At 35.8% G+C, this 19,841-nt stretch overlaps 1 long non-coding RNA gene across 3 annotated transcripts in view; it reads right to left on the bottom strand.

The window, feature by feature from the left end:
• The window catches only part of LOC102483725 (uncharacterized), a 67,712-nt gene that overhangs the window by 43,716 nt on the left and 4,155 nt on the right, over window positions 1-19,841 (bottom strand). The gene's annotated exons all lie outside the window — the stretch shown is intronic.

The following is a 19,841-nucleotide window of genomic DNA, read 5'->3' as shown; positions in this document are numbered from 1 at the left end:
GCGACATAGCCATTACGCTAACTGCTGGTTCCCCCTAACTCATTTTTGAACATCCAACATGGTAATAAAGTTCTTATTTTCCAACAGCATGTTATAGAAAATACCTGCTAGAAAAAACTTCACAAGTTCTCACCATCAGCTATTGCTGACTAGAGAATATATAGCATTATCTGGTATGTTGCAAGCTTTCAAGATAGCCCAAACTTTAAAAAGTTGGTCCATTAGTTGTATCTGATGGATATTCATTTGCTTCCTAGTTCACTTTGTGTCAAGAGCTAAAACTGTCAACCTAATTTTCGCTTATTTGGTAAGTAATATCTGAAAAGGAAGTACTAAAAAAAATGTATGGGGCCAAAGGAAAGAGAGGACATGAATGACTTATACCTAAACATGGATAGTCTTAGGAATATATTAATGAGTTTACAAAACACCTCAGTTACTTTTTTATCTGCTTCCTGCTGTAACTTCTGCTTCTCTAAAACTGTTATTTGGATCTCTTCTCTCCTTTGGCATCAGTATGGGAGGTAATTAATGTTTCAAACCTATATTATGTTTCAAATTTCTATCTATGTGCTGTGTTAGGTTTTAGACAAGGGTGAAAATGCTTCCTTCAGATTTTTCATCAACATAGGAGGACATAACAAATATCTTGGCCTTACAAGTATCTATAGGCCTATGCCACTGTTGGGCCTAGAAAAATCCCTTACTCTCTTTTATTTAAAGTTACTCCAATTGTATTTCCATGACATCCATATTCACTTATTTGTAACATAAGTATTTTGTGACAAGGAGACTGCATCACCATACATGAAAAGAAACTGGCTCTGGAAAGAGCACTGGATTGGGAGCTGACAGACTCCAAATCTAGTTGTAATTCTTCACTATGTGATTTTTTTTTAAATTTCATTTTCTTTTATACATTCAATTCATATTATTATTTGGCTTACAAAATGTATATGTCAACAGGTGAGCATTTCTCCCTAGTACGGTTGATAAAACTATAAAATATCTTCAACAGATAATACCACATTTCTTTATGCCATTAATGCTTTGCCTCCTTTTTTTCTTTTAAATGTCCTTCCTCAGACCCTCCTCTTTCACACACACTATATCTGGTATTTACATCTATATACTGTGTTTCTATATCCTTTAGTCAATTAGTTTCTGTCATAGAGTGAGGACACTCGGTATATATTAAGTAGGGACATACAATGCCTCTCCTTCACGGCCTGGCTTGCTTCATTCAGTAGTAAATCTTCCATATTCATCCACTTCCTGTCAAAAGCCAGTTTTTTTTTTTATGGCTGAATAGTATTCCATAGAGTATATGTGCCACAGTTTTTCTATCCATTCATCTGTTCATGGGCATTTGGGTTGTTTCCACAACTTAGCAATTGTGAATAGTGCCGCAATAAACATCGATGTGCAAGCACTTTTCCGATTAGGTATTCTTCTGTCCTTTGGGTAGATACCAAGGGTGGGATTGCTGGATCACATGGTAGTTCTATTTGTAGATTTTTGAGGAATCTCCAAATTGTTGTCCACAGTGGCTGGACCAATTTACATTCCCACCAGCAGTGTAAGAGAGTTTTGCTTTCACCACATCCCCACCAGCACTTATCGTTTTTTGATGTTTTAATCTTAATCATTCTGACTGGGGTTAGGTGGTATCTCATTGTTGTTTTGATCTGCATTTCTCTTACAATGAGGAATGTTGAGCATTTTTTCATATGCCTTTTAACTATTCCTATGTCATCTTTTTAGCTATTTGTATGTCATCTCATTCTCCCATTTTTTAATAGGATTGATCGTCTTTTTTCAGAACAGCTGCTTGAGTTCCTTGTGAATTCTGGTTATCAGTCCCTTATCTGATGTATAGTTTATAAAAATATTTTTCCATTCTTAGGGCTGTCTATTCAAACTAATTACTGTGTCTTTTGCCATGCAGAAACTTCTTAGTCTGATGTAATCCCACTTCTCTATTTTGGAAATTATTGACTACGCACTGAAGGTCTTATTTAAGAAGTCTTTGCCTACTCCTATGTCTCCCAGAGTTCCCCCAGTGCTTACCAGGAGCAGTTTTATAGTTTGAAGTCTTCGATTTAGATCTTTGATCCATTTTGACTTGATTTTTTGTCAGAGGTGAGAGGTAGGGGTTCAGATTCATTCTTCTATAAGTGGAATTCCAGTTTTTCCAGCACCATTTGCTAAAGAGCTTTTCTTTTTCCCAGTGGATTGACTGATAACCCTTGTCAAAATCAGTTGACTGCATGTTTGGGAATTTATTTCTGGGGGACTCTATTCTGTTCCATTGGCCCACATGTCTGTTTCTGTGCCAGTACCATGCTGTTTTGATTACTACAGCTTTGTAGTATATTTTTGTTTTTAGCTTCTCATAGTTTTCCTTGTGGAGGCCTTTAACTTCTTTGGTTAGATTTATTCTAAGTATCTTATACTTTTTGTGGCTATGGTAAATGGAATAACTTTTTTCAGTTCTATCTCAGTCTGTTTGTTGTTTGAATATAGAAATGCTATAGATTTCTGGATATTAATTTTGTATCCTGCAACTTTACTGTATTTATGTATTACTTCCAGAAAATTTTTCATGGAAACCATTGAGTCTTCTACGTATACAATCATGTCATCTGCAAATACAGAGAGTGTCACCTCTTCTTTTCCTATTCGAATGCCTTGTATTTTTTCCTCTTATTCTGATTGCGTTGGCAAGGACTTCCAGTACTATATTGAAAAAGAGTGGAGAAAGTGGGCATCCTTGTCTTGTACCTATTTTTAGTGGAAAAGGGAATATGAGAAACCTTGATCCTGTCTTTATTAAAAATGTTGGTATTTTGTCCATCATGGATTTTTTCAGTATTACTATTAATTTTTCTTTTTAAGAAGTTTTTGCCTTAGGGTGTGCACACTCGCTGGAGAGAGAGAGACAGAAACAGTGAGAGGGGAGTGAGAAATCCCTCCCAGGGGGTATGACCATGCCACAATCTGATGTAACTGTTCCACCATCTGCTGGTCCCACTATTAATTTTTTTTAAGTATTGTATTGTGTCAATTATTGTGTGTTTTGGCACCTTACCAGCTTCTCCCTATTCCCAGTCTTTTGTTGAAGCTCCATTATCAAACATGAGAGTCTTCTGCTTGTGTATTTACATGTCTATTTTTAAAAAAAGTACAGTACAGAACCATTGACTTAGGGTAATAGCTATGAAACTTTAGTGAGTATTGCAATCACTTGGAGGGCTGGTTAAAACATAGATTGCTAAACTCCACCCACTGATTTAGCAGATCTGGGTGGAATCTGGGAATGTGCGTTTCTAACCAGTCCCAGATGATACTGATGCTGCTGATGCTGGCATTGCAAAGAACACGCTCCAGGCATCACTAACTTGGAGATTCCATGACATCTGAGATTGCTCTGCATGGATGAGGTGGCTACTCAAGGTAATATCTCTTTATTTAGTTTGAGTCTCTTTCTTTCCTTCCTTCCTTCCTTCCTTCCTTCCTTCCTTCCTTCCTTCCTTCCTTCTTTCTTTCTTTCTTTCTTTCTTTCTTTCTTTCTTTCTTTCTTTTTCTATAGGGAGAGGTGCTTGCTAGAGAGACAGAGAGACAGAAAGCAAGAAACCATTCCCCAAGGGGGATGGTCATGTTGCAATCCTTTCTCCTCCATTCTCTTCTTGGGATTTTCGGCCCATATATACACATGCCCAGCATAAGTTTCAAGCCGCTGAATCTGAGACTTGAACCACTGTTGATCATGTGTGGGTCCAGTGCCTTAATCACTGCCTTACCCCTCTTTCTTTACTTTTGCATGCGTTCGTGTGTGTGTGAGAGAGAAAAAGGCAGTGATGATAATGTAATGAACCTAATTACATTTAGCCTTATAATAGGACAAATCTCTACTTTCAATTTTTATTACATTTTTAGGGAAAATTTATATATATATATATATACACATATAATCAGAAGTCATCACACAGTTATACATAGAAAAACAGAAAAAATACATCATGATTTTTCTGACATCCCAATATTTTATGACAGAGTGCAAACATGCTCACAGACATGGGAGAAAGAAAAGAAGGGAAAGACAGAGGTAAACTTCATCAGGTTTTCATCACATCATGAACTCTTTTCTCCTTGGGCACCCTTGAGCGTACCCAGCATGTTTTCAGGTCCTTCTGGGAATCTAAACCTGTGGTTGGCCATTTAGGTTCAAGCACTGTAGTCCAATATGTTATACAATATATCCCCTAGGCTAGGCCAAGTTTTAGTTAACTCTGTAAAACAACTTCATATTTTTTAAAATGTAAAATGTAATAAGTTTTACAAAGTTAATAGAATTTATTTTTTGGAGCAGTTGTAGGTTTACAGAAAACTTGAGTGCAAAGTATAGCGTTCCTGTGTACTGTTCTCCTCAACCCCTGAACAGTTTCCCCTATTACAGTACTAATATCTTACATTAATTAATGTGATACTTTTGCTAAAATTGTGCCAATATTAATATTGAAATATTATTACTTAAAGTCCAAAATTTACTTTGTTCACTCTTTGCATTGCATAGTCTATAGGTTTTTAAAAAATGTATAATAACATATATCCATTTTTACTTACAGTATCATACCTAATAGTTTCACTACCTTAAAAATTTCTTTGTGGCGGGAACCAGCAGTTAGCGTAATGGCTATGTCACTGGACTCCCACATAGTCGACCGCGGTTCGTGTCCCGGACCCGGTGGCTTAAAACTCACGCCGGGCGCGTGTGCGTGCGTGCCCAAGATCCCGAGAGGAGAATGGAGGAGAAGTACTTACAGTATCATACCTAATAGTTTCACTACCTTAAAAATTTCTTTGTGGCTATTCACTCATTCCCCTTGGCAACCACTGACCTTTTTTTACTATCTGTGTAGTTTTACCTTTTCTGGAATGTCATAAGCATGTAGCCTTTCCACACTGTCTTCTTTCACTTAGCAATATCCATTTCAGGTTCCTTCAAGTCTTTTCATGTTTGATAGCTTATGTCTTTTTATAATAATCCATGGCATAGATGTATTATGGTTTGTTTGTCCTTTCATCTACTGAAGAAACATTTTGGCTTCTTCCAAGTTTTAGCAATCATGAATAAAGCTGCCATAAACACTGTTGTGTAAATTTTGGCGTTGATAATAAGTTTTCAATTCATATGGGTAAATACCAAGGAACTACATGATGTTTTAAAAGCTTCCAGAAGTGTTTTGGATAAGGAAATGGTGAAATCGGCACTACTATTACAGTGAATACTACTTGCTGCTAGTTATTCAGCAAATGAACTTATTCATAGAAAGCACTTAGAAAAGGGATTGTCATACAGTAAGTACTCAGTTAAGGTTGTTGGTAATGTTATCTTCCAGACCTTGTGCTAGGGACTTGAAATACATTATCTCCTCTTCTCAAATAACTTGGCAAAGTAGGAATTTTATTCCTGGTTTCTATGTAGCTAAGGCTGAGGGTGGTAAAATAACATGTCCAGTATCATACAACCAGAGAGTGGCAGAGCCAAGATGTAAACACAGGCCTTTCTGACCGGTGTTAAAAAAGCTTTAAAATACTTCCATGAAAAAGGGAAGGAATTTTATCAAACATGTTAGACAGAAAGAAAGTGATAATTTAACACTGGTATTTTTCTAAAGGTATTTTAGAAAAAAGCAAATAAAAAGATTAATTTATCAACCTTTATTTAAAATACTATAGTTACATACCATAACTGCGGGTCTAAATATTATAAGGAGTTCATTATGCATATTTATATAAATCACATATGCATATTTATATAAATTTTATGCATATTTATATATGCATATTTATATAAATCACAAAATAAATTCTAATTATTCCTATAATGTACATAAATGGTGACTGAATGCTGCCTGAGAAACATAATAGAGTGCTTTTGCAAGTGTATTATTCTTATTAAAGAAAAGGAATTCCAAGTTACCTGAATTAACTTGTATCTAACCCAAGCACTAGTTTTCTAGTCAGAGCCACAGCTTTCTAAACTGCCTGTCTCTACCACTTCAAAAGATTAATACATTTCTTTACTTTTTTTTCTCTCCCAGACCTGAGAAGTCTATCCTTTAGTATTGTATAGTGGTTAAATGCTTAGGCTATGGGTTCAAATCCTGTGTCTACCCCACATTAGTTGTGTCTTGTCATGGAGTACATTGCTTATGGGCTTTGCTTCTTTCATGTGTACGGGGGTGATAAAACCTGTCTAATGGATTATTGTGAGGATAAAATAACACTGTGTAAACACACACACATCACATAATCTGTAACAAAAAAGAATCAATACAAGATTGCTACTATTAGATACATAGTATTACTATGTAAACATGAAATCAATAAATGTTGCTATAGTAGTCAAAGCAAGATTCCCATAGATGACATACTGAGTCAAAGATTCAAACACCACCTTGGGGAAAGGGGGAGGGTGAAATATATATGAAAAACATGAAGTATTTCACAATTGTCTAAATATATTGTATTCTAGAATAGAATGTCTACAAAGTTATCTTTTTCTTCATTCACTAAACTCTTTTAATCAAAAATTTATTTCTAGGCATTGTCTGGGAAAACCAAGAACAACAAGACAGATGCTTGCCCTCATATAGTCTGTATTCTAGAGGGGGAAGACAGACATGTAAACATATCCACTGACACATGATACCAAGAATACCATAAAAAAGTGCAAACACAGGGTTGCTAGTTTTATTTGGTCTCTAGCACTAGTTAATGATGTAAGAGAATTAAACCTGCTTAGAGCTATCTAACAGGACATGTAACAGAACCAAATCAACACAAAATGAACCTTAAAGGAGGAAGAACCAATAACCTTCTTACACAGAGTTAGTGCATCGATCCCAATCCAGTCGGGAATGAAAAAACAAAAGCTCTAACATTAATGCACACAAAATGGGGTTACATTCAGAGTTCGGATATGCCATGACTTTAATTCAGTTGCTAATTATCAGTCACTAAACAAGAACACAGTATCAAAACTATGTTTAATGCCTCGAGGATCACATTATAAAATTTCCACTCCCCTAAAGAGCCACATGACTCCTGGCTACCTTGAAAAACAACCTAATAACTTGATACAGAAATGAGAAGATGCTAAAGAACCAAAGTTTAATTGTGAAAGATTCTCGTGGCTTTCAAAGATGGTTATTCCTTATATAGACAGAGATTCCCCATGATTTTCTGAGGAGTTGCTTTCTTGTCCTAGTCTTTGTCCCTGAGGTTCTAGAAGAGGCCCTGCCACACAGAATCTCCTCAAAAGTTTGTTTCATCTAAGTGAATTGTATTACTAGAGTTTAAAGACTTGCAAAATATGGAGTTGTTCCATAAAGAAGTTATTGTAATTAAAACACAACAGGCCTATGATACAGAAATAAAAATCAATGCCAAGATAATTTTTATATATATATTTTTTTTATTATTTTTTTTTTTTGGAGAAGTTTTTGCTACAGGGCATGTGCGCTTGCCAGAAAGACAGAGAGAGACAGAGACATAGAAAGTGAGAAATCACCCCTCCAGGGTGGATGGCCATGTTGCAATCTCTTCTCCTCCATTCTCCTCTCAGGATCTTGGGCACACATGCATATGCACCCAGCATGAGTTTAAGCCATCGAGTCCAGGACTCAAACTGCGGTCAACTACATGGAAGTTCAGCTACATAGCCATTACACTATCTGCTGGCCCCAGTAATTCATATTTTTAAAGAGTTATAAACTAATGCTATATGAAGTCCCTTTGGCTAGCAGCTTGTTAACCTATTTATTAATAATATAATTAATAAATTATAATAAATAGTAGCATCCTTTTATTCTTTAGAGAGATTTTTGCTATAGGGCATGTGTACTCACCAGAGAGACAGAAAACAGAGACACAAAAAGAGAGAAATCACTCCCCAGAGGGAATGGCCATGCCACAAACTCTTCTCCTCCATTATCCTCCCTGGAGTCTGGGCACATATACACACATGCTCAGCCTAAGTTTCAAGTTGCCAGGTCCGGGACTCGAACCACAGTCGACTATATGGGAGTCCAGTGATATAACCATTATGCCATCTGTTGGTCCCAGTAGCATTCTTTTCTTAATAGGAATATAATGCTAGCACCTCTCTATACATGGAGAAAATGTTTTTATTTTTTTCTTCCAGAAGTGATGAGTAAGTTTATTATTTAATTGTCTACATTCTTGGTCCGGTGGTGCTTATTTTTATGGTAAATTTGTGTTATTTTAAATTTCAAGATTACAAAAGTTGCAAGACTGATACTTTCCTGAAACAAATGTAGAAAGTAAAAAAAGAAATTCTTTCTTTCTTCACCTACCTTACCAGAGTCTGATTTTTTAGTGTACATCTTTCCAGTCCTTCCTATACACAAACATATATAATATGTTTGTATAATATTTTTAATACAAAACCGATCATATAACATATTTGTTTTCTCTAACTCAGAGGCCTTTTCTTAGAATCCAGATTCCATACAGAAGTCTTACTGTAATTACACAGTTATTATTAGGTTTATTTTGTTTTTATTTTCCTCACCAGATTATAAAATCCATAAGAAGTAATCCTCCAATGTATACTCAGTACTTCACATAGTCTAGGCATATAATATAACAGATTTGTACTGACCAAATAAATTACCAAGTGAATGAAAAATATATTCTGGGAATCAGCAGATGGCATAGTGGTTACGTTGTTGGACTCCCACATAGTTGATCGCAGTTCGAGTCTCGAACCCTGAGACTTGAAACTCACATCAGGCGCATGTGCGAGTTTGCCCAAGATCCTGAAAGGAGAATGTAAGAGAAGGGATTGCAGCATAGCCATCCCCCCTGGTGGGGGAGTGATTTCTCACTTTCTGTCTCTCTGTCAGGCGCATGTGCCCTATAGCAAAAATCTCTCTCTAAGAAAAAAAGAAGAAAGAAAGAAAAATGTGTTCTGGACATCTTTCCATGAAAGGTTTGAGGTCCTCTTCCTTCTTTCCAGTATTGCATGGATATATTATGAGCTATTGGAAGATAGACAAGGAGACTGAGAAGTCTGTGGGAGGAACCAGACAATGGCATAGAGGCAACTGTGTGAGGCCAACCCCTGTGGAAAGGTTTGGGTTCACTTTTAGAGACCTTCATGAAAGTATTCAGGATCTGGGGCTGACTGAAGCTGCATTAAGACCTTGTTGGGGGGACCAGCAGTTAGCGTAATGGCTATGTCACTGGACTCCCACGTAGTTGACCACGGTTCGAGTCCCAGTCCCAGTGGCTTAAACTCACACCGGGTGCGTGTGCGTGTGTGCCCAAGATCCCTAGAGGAGAACGGAGGAGAAGGGATTGTGGCGTGGCCATCCCCCCTGGGGGGTGATTTCTCACTTTCTGTCTCTCTGTCTCTCTCTGTCTGTCTGGCAAGCGCATGCGCCCTATTAGCAAAAAAAAAAACTCTCGAAAAAAAAGACCTTGTTGGGTTGTTGGGGATATTGTCGCTCTGTATCTCTCTTTCTCTCTATATCTCTTACACATAAAATAAAGTTTTAAAAAAAGAAAGTTCATGGAAAATAAAATTATAAAATTAAAGTATGCATTTTTAAAATATCATACATTTTCCATGAACTTAAAAAAAAATTGTGATAGAAAGTACATGCATGTATGAGAGAAAGACAGAAAGAAAGAAGCACCCTTGATAAACTTTTGACAGACCACAATCCTGGAGTTCCAGTCCTCTAGCTTCTTATGATTTTGAGTGTGTGTGTACACATGGTGTGTTTCAGGTTCACTAGGCCAGAAATTCAGGAAGGCCGACAGCCATATGGTTCCAACACTTCAGTCCAGCACCCTACCAACTGTGCCACCTACTGTGAGCCTCCCTGAATTTTTTGAAGACCCTGCATGCTACTAATTCCTTGTTTTTGAGGATTCATATTCTTTTTATTTTTTAAGTAGTCTTTCATAAAAGTTAAAGTTTTACTTAGGCATAGTAAAAGTACCCGAACCCATAAGAAAAAAAGATATAAAATGAACAATAGCCTTCTCTCCCTATTCCTAATTCCATTTTCCCAAAGGAATACTACTACCAGTTTAATTTGTTTCTGTTTTATATCCTTCGATACTTTACTTTATAATTTAAATAAAATATTTATGATTCATAATTTATAAATCACAATTTGGATGGCACCTTTTAATTCTTTTAAAACTAATTTAATTTATTATTATTATTTTTTAATTTGACAAGAGAGAAACACACAGAGAGATAGAGAGGGAAAGTGAGAAAGCAAGTCACCAGGTCTGGGACTTGAACTGTGGTCAGCCATGTGGGACTCCAGCTTTTCAACCACTATACCACCTTTCAGCCTTAGCACCTTTTAATTCTTAACTATGAAAGATGAGGGATTCGATACATAGCAAAAATAGTATATCAACAACCACCCTCTAAATTTTCTGCTTGTTTAAAAGTTTTGCTCTTATTTTTAATGATCAAACTTTATAATATTTAGAGTATGACATATATAAGTATAGGTATTTTTTAAGTTGGGTATGTGTACTTGCTGGAGAGAAAAAGAGAGAGAGAAAAGGTGAGAAAGCACCGTTCAAGGGGATGAGTGTACTGCATTCTCTTCACTACTTCCCTCTTGGGATTTTGGACATGCACACACACGTGCCTGGCAAGTTTTTCAAGCCACAGGATCTGAGACTTGAACCATGCAATTGGCCATGTGGGATTCTGCCTCCTTAGAGTATTATCTTTAACCCTAATTCAGTATTCCCTGATTTATCTGTAGATTGATTCTAAAATTTTAAATCCAAATAAAAATAATATTTACAGTATTAAAATATTCTTCAATGCCAAAATCAAGTTTTCCTTTTGCTCTAAAAAAGAAAACTATAATAATTCTGTCTCTCAAGTCTAACTGCTGGGAAAACATCCAAATTGTACCTACAGTTTTCTTTTCCTTTTAAAAGTATTATTTAGTTGCCATGGTTCCTCATATTGTGTTGTCAGAAAAGTCATGACGTGACGTATGTGTCATGACTTTTCTGACAACCTAATATCTCATGTCATATTCATTCTTGAACTCCTTTTTGTTTTCGCTGAAGGTTTTTTTAGGGAAATATTTTTCATATAAGATGCATGAACATAAGTTTTCTGAATCCACATATAGATGAAAATATTTTATTCTTAACAATATTTGATAGGTTAGATAGGGATACAATACTGGATTAAAAATTCTTTTTCCTTGGACTTTGAAAGTGTTCAGCTTGGTATTCTAGCATTCAGTGTTGTTGATGATTGCCAGGTCAATTCTCATTTCTTGGTACATAGGTGTGAGTTTTTAAAATTTATTTTTAGCATAATAGTACATGAGCTATGTACTACAAAGCAGTGTTGTTGTTTTCTAATTAAGAGTTAAATAACTCTAAATAGCTTATTAAATAACTTGTTTTATTGCCACTTCTTGTTTTTTGAAAAAAAATTAGTTTTGGGCATTATCACAGTAAAGAAGATTTAGCCTTCTTTTTCCACTTGCCCATGCAATCTCTATTGCTTCTCTTCTGATGGACTCATAGATACAATTTTGGTCAAATTAATATTATATTTTCATGATTATTACTATGTGAACTTTATTCAAAACTCTCTTGCAATTGTTTTGTTCTCCCTGAAGTTATTCATTTGTTTTTATATCTTAGTTTTTAGAGTACATTTATCATTAATTTATGCTCATTTGACTTCTTTTAGGAGTCCTCAAAATGTCTTGTCCTATGAGCATATTCCTTGTTTTTAGAAATGAATACTAAAATTTTTGTTGTTATTATTTCTAGAGATACACACCTTAGTTTTCAATGTATAGATGAAAACTTAAAAAATTTTTTTTTGATATTTCTAAGGATTGTGGAGTAAGGTGAGAGTTGTGCTCAGTCTGTCATTCTAAATCCAAAGCTCCCCAGTTTCATAAAGGAAGTTTTTAGCTGGTCTTCTATGGTAGTATATCAATAGTATAGTATAGCTATTTAAAAACATTTATAGACCCAAATGGTTCTTGGAGTTGAATTCCTGTTCTATGCATTATTAGCCATGTGGCCACAAGCTGCTTATTTTTGTGCCTCTGTTCTTATTTATTTATTTATTTATTTTTGGAGAGGTTTTTTTTTTTTTGTTTGTTTGTTATAGGGTGCTTGTGCTTACCAGAAAGACAGAGAGAGACAGAGAGACAGAAAGTGAGAAATCATCCCCCAAGGATGGTCACGCCACAACCCCTAATCCTCCATTCTCCTCTCAGGATCCTGGGCACACACGCACACATGCCTGCGTTGTGAGTTTAAGCCACCAGGTCTGGAACTTGAACTGTGGTTGGCTACAGGGGAGTCCAGCAACATAGTCATTAAGCCAACTGCTGGTCCCATGCCTCTGTTCTTTAACAAAGAAAGATAAAACTATTGCCTACTTCAGTTGTTATGAGGGTTCAATGAATCCTTGACTTGTGAGTTTTTGATAAATATTAGTTATTGAAGCTCTGGACATTGTAAGAGACCAAATGACTACCTATTCTATAGTCAGTTTATTGTCTTTTAAAAAGTATATTAGAGGGGGGCCAGCAGTTGGCATAATGGCTATGTTGCTGGACTCCCATATAGTCGACCATGGTTCGAGTCCCAGACCCAGTGACTTAAACTCATGCTGGTCACGTGTGTGTGCATGCCCAGGATCCAAAGAGGAGAATGGAGAAGAAGGGATTGTGGCATGGCCATCCCCGCTGGGGGTGTGGGGGGGTGTGATTTCTTGCTTTCTGTCTTTCTGTCTCTGTCTTTCTGGTGAGCACACAGACCTTATAACAAAAACCTATCAAAAAAAAAAAAGTGTATTAGAGAGACACAGGTATCCCTGACACTGTTTTACCATGCTGCCATCCCCCCAACAGCCTTCCAGGCATCTAGGATCATGAGCACACCATAAGTGAGCCTGGTATGTTCTAGTGAATCCAGGACCTAAATCCTGGGCCTTCCCATAAGGCTTCAATATCACGCAGCAGCACCCTACTGCCAGAACACCATGGCTGAGCCAGTTCTTTATTAATTACTTTGAAAGGATAACCAGGTCTCATTTCTGCTTTTTGTAGCACCTCTGTTAACTGACCTAGGTCTTGGAGTTTCACAGGGCAGCATAGTTTGGAAGTGTTATGTTCTTTACTTAGTTTTCTTTGTTCATCTGATCATATGTGTTTTCTCTCTTGTTATCTTTGAACTTTCTGTTCTGCTTGATTCTTTTCTCACCAACATTGTTATAGATTCATTATACATAACCTTCCTACCATTCCAATAGGACATACAAAGTACAAGAGTAGTTTCTGCTATATGTTTGATCTTTCATCTTGAATCTTCATCCTTGTCTCATGAATTCCTAGTGTCGGAATGCAATCTGTGGCAATTGGCAATGAAATAGCATTTCATTCCTGTGTGCTACATTACATTATGGTTTTGTTTTTTTCTGGATTTTTATTTGTTTGTTTTAATTTGCTGCATTTCAATGGCTCACAGTTTCTCCTTTATATGACTAATCGCACAACAGCATGGGTATTTGTGAAACCCGGGCACCCATTCAGACCAGAAAAATTGGCACTTTCGGATCTTCAGCCAGAAGGCTGAGCAGCAGGCTCTGTTTCTAAGTTAGCCTCCTCAGTGTCTCACAACCCCACATGTTCTGTTTCTCTACAGTTCACAACTAGGAAAACATGATTCTTTGAAGAAATTTTTTGTGCATTTCTCCAAGAGCAAACACCAAGTGTAGAACTAGATAGGCCTCTATAGTTTAAGCTTTCCAATGGAAAAAGGTAACAATGAGTAGTGTGAAACAAATGCAGACTTATCTGAATTTATTAGAGACCACTCACTGGTTTGAAAGGGCCCATCTTTTTAAAAAATGAAGCAAGCTGTATTAATGGATAACATCACTCTATGTAGAAAATAGTGCAGCTTGTACCTTGTTAGCATTCAGCTTTAAAAATAACATTTGTGCAGAAATTAATTTATGAGTAAAAACAGTAATATGTACTGCTGAAAAGAAGAGCTTAAATTTAAAACTGCTGTATAATTATTAATGTTCATTCAATAGTTAAAATGTTTTAACTGTATGTGTGCTACTGGGGGAAATGTCTGAGGCTGCAGAGGATCAGTACAGATATCTTTCTGTATGCTTCCAACCAAATAGAGTATTCCTTATTTATAAAATGTGATAGTCTTAGATTTAACTGTGTGGAGCTCATTTCTGTAAATAAAGATACTATTGATAGTCAATCTGAAAAGAAATACAAATAGCTACTGGAAGGCTATTATCTAGATCCTTAAAACTATGGTTTTAGCTCAAACTTTCTTACAAAAGACATTGCTTTCACATCTGTAATTACTAAGGTGTATAAATAGCCCCACAAATTAAAGCACACTACTTTCTTTATTCCTTCCGCTTGGAAGAGTGAAGTAAACTCGACACCAGGGCAAGATCTTGTCTATAATACACTCATGTCAATATGTCTACTCTGCTCAATTTAGACTCAAATGAAGAATATCTCTTTATAGTCTTTTGGAGGATATATCCAACTAGGTGTTAACCACTAGGTAAATTGAAATCTGTAGGATATTGGACCTAGCAGTTTTGCTTTCTTATGTCCAAATTCAGAAATAGCCCCTGTGACCCCAATTTACTCTACATACCACTTAAGGCTATGGATAGCCTAATAACAAGGTTAAAATAAATTTCACCTTGAGCCTTTATTAATGAACTAAATCAAGATAGTTTTAAGAGTATAGAGAAAAATAACAAGAGAACAAATAGAGAGGCATGACATTAGTGGGACACAGATATGGTTTATTACTGGTTGATGATAACATGTATAGTTTTCTCAACTTGATTGGTCTGAGAAGTATTTCATGTTGGGTAAAGGGGTAAAGTATTTTTATAAGCAAAATGATAAATAGTGATTGACTGTTTAAAAATAATAATTGGAATAATAATGATAATGATCGGGGAAAAAATGAAAAGCTATTGGATGATGAAGATGGGAATTTTAATGTCTCTGTATTGACTGATATGCATGGTATTCCTTCTGGTAAAAGAATTGTAATACACTGTAAAGTTATATGTGATTAAATGTAATATAAACAAGATTATGATAAAGAAAGAAAGAAAGAAAGAAAGAAAGAAAGAAAGAAAGAAAGAAAGAAAGAAAGAAAGAAAAAGAAAGAAAGAAAAGAGAAAAAAGAAAATTAAAAAGATAGTTTTAAAGATCATGGGAACTTAACATCATATAAGGGTGTGGATCTTTGGTTGTGACTTCTCAATAGGTGGTGACCCTATTGATATCTAACATTCTGATTTTTCCAGAATTAAACATATTTTCATTCAGGTGGGTAAAGAGCAGGATCTTAATTGTGAACATCATACCAGACTATTTCCTACAGCTTTCCTAACCTAAAATGAGAAGGCTTATTTGTTACTTTAAACCAGTAGTTTTTAAACCATCCTAGGAAATCCTGGGGATTATCTTGGGGGCTTTTAGGGGTGTGGAGGTCAGTCACTGAAGCACTAGCCAGGTTGCTGGAGACAAATCCTCCTCTGTTAGAGATCTACTTGCTTCCACCATCAAATACACACAGCCTTTACTGACTTCATAGGTTGTGATTCAACATAAAAAATTCTTTTTAATAAAGACTACATTCCTTAAAACAAATGAAAACCCCCTCATGTTTGGAAACTGGTACTTTCAAAGAAAATGTGTTTATTTACTTTCTGCAAATTAAGTTATGTCTTGGAAGAATTTTGAGACCTTTCAAAGAAAAGATGGATTGCAAACCCACTATTCTCTAGGAAACTACTCCAGGGATTTGGGGTGGGGAGAGCAAAATAACTGGAAGCCAAATATATATGCCTTTAATGATTGGACATGTCTCGCTTCAGGTTCAATCAATATACAGATTCAGTCTGCACTGAGAGAATTCTAATTGTGTGCTAGCCCTATCCTGTGAGCTTTTATGCAAGTCATATTATCCATTCCTCACAGCATTTTTAAAGTATTAGTATGTATCATTATTCCCATTTTATAACCAAGGAAACATAAGCTCATGGAGGATGAATGTTTTGTGTAAACACAATAGCTCATAAGTGGTAGAGCTAAATTTCAAACATCTCTCTCATAGTTTTCTATTATAATATGATTTAGGCCTTAGAACCTAAAACTCTGAAAACTTGTACATTATATCCTGTTTCTATTTTATTTGCATTATGATTAAAAGTCTATTATTTAGGGGAAAAATCTACTCTGGCTGAAATAATTTATACAGTGATCCTGGGATATGCCTTTAAATTTTCTAGGCTTTCCTATGCTAAGACTAGGCTACTAAGAGCTAGGAAACTTTTGGAAATCAGAGTGTGAGGACACCCAGCTTTTAGATCTCATGGGGCCACTCCGAAAGGTCAAGGAAACTACCTGAACTACCCACCCCCAAACAAATCCTCTATTTTTGAAATTTTCACTTGGGTCTAATATTAATAAAATTCATTTTAAAGGGCTAGTACAAGGATTGATGTTAAACTGGAAGAAATCTTTCATTGAGTTTGCAAGACAGGCTATAATAAAAGGAAGGTTTTATTTATGAGTGTTTATGAGAAAACTAGTATTTTTCTAACTTCTCAACATGATTATATTTGATAATGTCTTAGTAGTATATGTGTATTTTTCTCAAGTTCTAAAATAATAACTATCCCAACCATACCCAGAAAAATTATTTTCTTATACATCAAATATATTGTTGCAAATTATGCTTTCTCAGCACTATTCAATATTATTGCGTTCATTCTTTTTTAAAAATTTTTATTCTTATTTTGTATTTAGAAAACATTAAGCACCAGCTGGCTTGTTAAATGAAAGAGCTACTGCAATGAAGAAATGAAAATACTGATTCAGCAATGCTTCAGCAAAGCTGGAATCACATGGAGACTGAGTTTGTTCTCTCTCTTCTCTCACATCACTGAATGGCCTATGCTTTGTTTTTGGATGTTCCCCAAATGTCACTGCAGATTTACCATACCTAACCTATCTACAATTTTCTTCAACAAAATAATTCTATGTAGTTCAATATACATACTCATATTTACATGTGTATATATGCATATTTCTTATTTATAATATTCTATTTATATATGCAATAAACCAAGGGTATTCAAAAAGGTCATGGAAACTGTGTACTATGAAAGATATTACACATGGATTTAAATTTTTTTGCACCAAAATAAATTCCTGCTTTAACTTAATTTTTTTCCCATGAGCTTCTTGAAGTCACCTTGGTTTTATTTTTTTTAACTATATTCTTATGTAGATGAAGCAACAAGCATGGCCTCTATAGGAAGGTAAGAATCATGTCAGAACCAGAAAACAAAGCAAATATCCCAGCAGAATCATTCTCTGTGTTACTAAAAAACACATGAGGAGGGCTGTGTGGAGGATAGGATCACCCACCCAAAAAAAGGGATCTGATAGAAAGTGGTCAGATATGGAGGATCTATAGCTGAGCGAAGTAAGCCAAAATATGAAAGAAAGATATTGTATGTATCCACTTAATATATATCAACTATCCGCACTCTATGATAGAGATTGAAATATTGGAGGACATAAAAGCAGTGAAAATAGTTAACGAGGATAAGACAGTATGAAATGGGGTTGGAGAAGAGAAGAGCATAGAGAAAGATAGCAAGAGAACAAATAGAGACATGACATTAGTAGAACACAGATACGGTATATTACCTGTTGATGATGACGTATATAGTATTCTCAACTGGATTGGTCTTAGAAGTATTTCATGTTGGGTAAAGTCTTTTTACAAGCAAAATGAGAAATAGTGATCGACTGTTTAAAAATAATTGGAATAATAATAATAATAATGATTGGGAAAAATAATGAAAAGCTATTGGATGATGAAATGGGGATTTTAATGTCTTTGTATTGACTGATAGGCATGGTATTCCTTCTGGAAAAAGAAATGTAATACACTGTAAAGTTATATGTGATTCAATGTAATATAAACAAGATTATGATGATAATAAATAAAAAAAAATCTACAAAAGGGCTAGAAGGCAGAGTGGTGTGCATAGAGTCAAGTGCCTTTGTTCAAATGCCAGTCCTTTTTCTTACTATGGCATGGCCTTGGGCAATCTTGCCATTTCTTTATGCCTCAGTCTCCTTTTATGAAGAATGGGAGATTAGCCCCCAATTCAGAGGGCTTAGCACTAAGAGCTGCTACTTTAAAGAGTAGCCAATAGCTATAGGAAATGCTCAAATACATCAGGCCATTTAATCTTTCCAACAATCTTTTAAGGTAGCTATTCTTATCTGAATTTTACAATTCTTATAGAGGTTAGTCAATCTTGCTGAAGGTCACATAGCCTGACTTAGAGCTAAATTCAAATAACCAGAAATCTATCTGGGCTCTCAAACCAATGAGTTCAGCATAACTATAAATTTCTCTTGTAAACTAAACAGTGTTAACATCAATAAAATATTTTCTTTTAGAAGAAAGAGAGAAAGAGAATGAGGAAAGTGGGGTGTAGAGCAGAGGAGTGAAGGAAATAGAGATCTGAGAGCATGAGGACTACATTGGGTGCTCTCGTTTCTGTTTCCCTGTCCTACACACAAGCCCAAGAGAGAATTAGGACAGAGAGCATCTGGCTGGTAGGTGATGCTCACAGATCAAATGCCCACAATCAAGTGGTTAAGCACCATTGTGCATACATGTCCACATGTTTAGTACATCCTGAACACCCTGATAGGGAGTTAACCTCTTTAGGATTAACTCATCCAGCAGCTTGGATCCCATCCTGCTGGGCCCCAATCTGCCAAGCTCATGCTAAGGTTGTCGCCTACTTCCTCTGAGAATCTAAATGAATAAACAGAATATGAGGAAAAAGGAAATCATCATACAGCTTCTGCTGATACGAGAAACTTAGTAACAGACACTGTTGTAGAAAAGGTTTCACACCTGCTAGATCCAGAAGCTCCAAGCATGGTACACTATGGAATATCCACCCAGTGAATGGTTTTCCAGTACCTCTAGTTTTTATACAATGTATGAATTTCCAATATGAGGGCAATTAGTAAGAAACTGACTACTCATTTAAAAAATTCTAAAGATCTTTGTGGATTACTGGTTTTAAGCCAGCTAGGGCTCAGTTGGTAGGCAACAGAACTGCAGTGTTTGAAGCAACATTATTGACCACAGGTTCAGATTCCCAGGCCAGCCTGAAAACATGCTGGGCACACATATGTGTGCCTAAGATCCTGAGAAGATGGAGAGCTGTAGGAAGTGGATTGTGGCATGACGAGATGCTGTTGAGGGTGCTTCTCTCTTTCACTCTAATATGTGTGCATATATTCTCTATTATGAATAAAATAAATAAATGTGGGGCCAGCAGGAGGCATGGTGGTAAAGGCTCTAGACTCCCACATGACTGACCAAGTTTCGAGTATTGGAATCAAAAGGTGTCTTGCTTTCTCACTTTCTCTCTCTCTTGTGAACACATGTGCCCTATAGCAAATTTAAAATAATAATAATAAGTAAAATTAAATAATTCTTTAAAAAATAAAATAAAAATTAATAAATGTAAATTAAAAAAACCCTTTTTTATGATCTACTTAACTGATTTTTATTCTTGCACCTTACTTACTGCAAAGACCCCCCCTACCCAAGTGTTTTTTCTACTTTGCTTCTCACTCCAAAAGGAAGACTTCTGGACTCACATGTAGTCGATC

The sequence above is a fragment of the Tupaia chinensis genome, unplaced genomic scaffold (assembly GCF_000334495.1).
Source record: "Tupaia chinensis unplaced genomic scaffold, TupChi_1.0 Scaffold000097_1, whole genome shotgun sequence".
NCBI classification, from domain to species: domain Eukaryota; kingdom Metazoa; phylum Chordata; class Mammalia; order Scandentia; family Tupaiidae; genus Tupaia; species Tupaia belangeri.
This window is presented reverse-complemented; position numbering and strand designations above follow the sequence as displayed.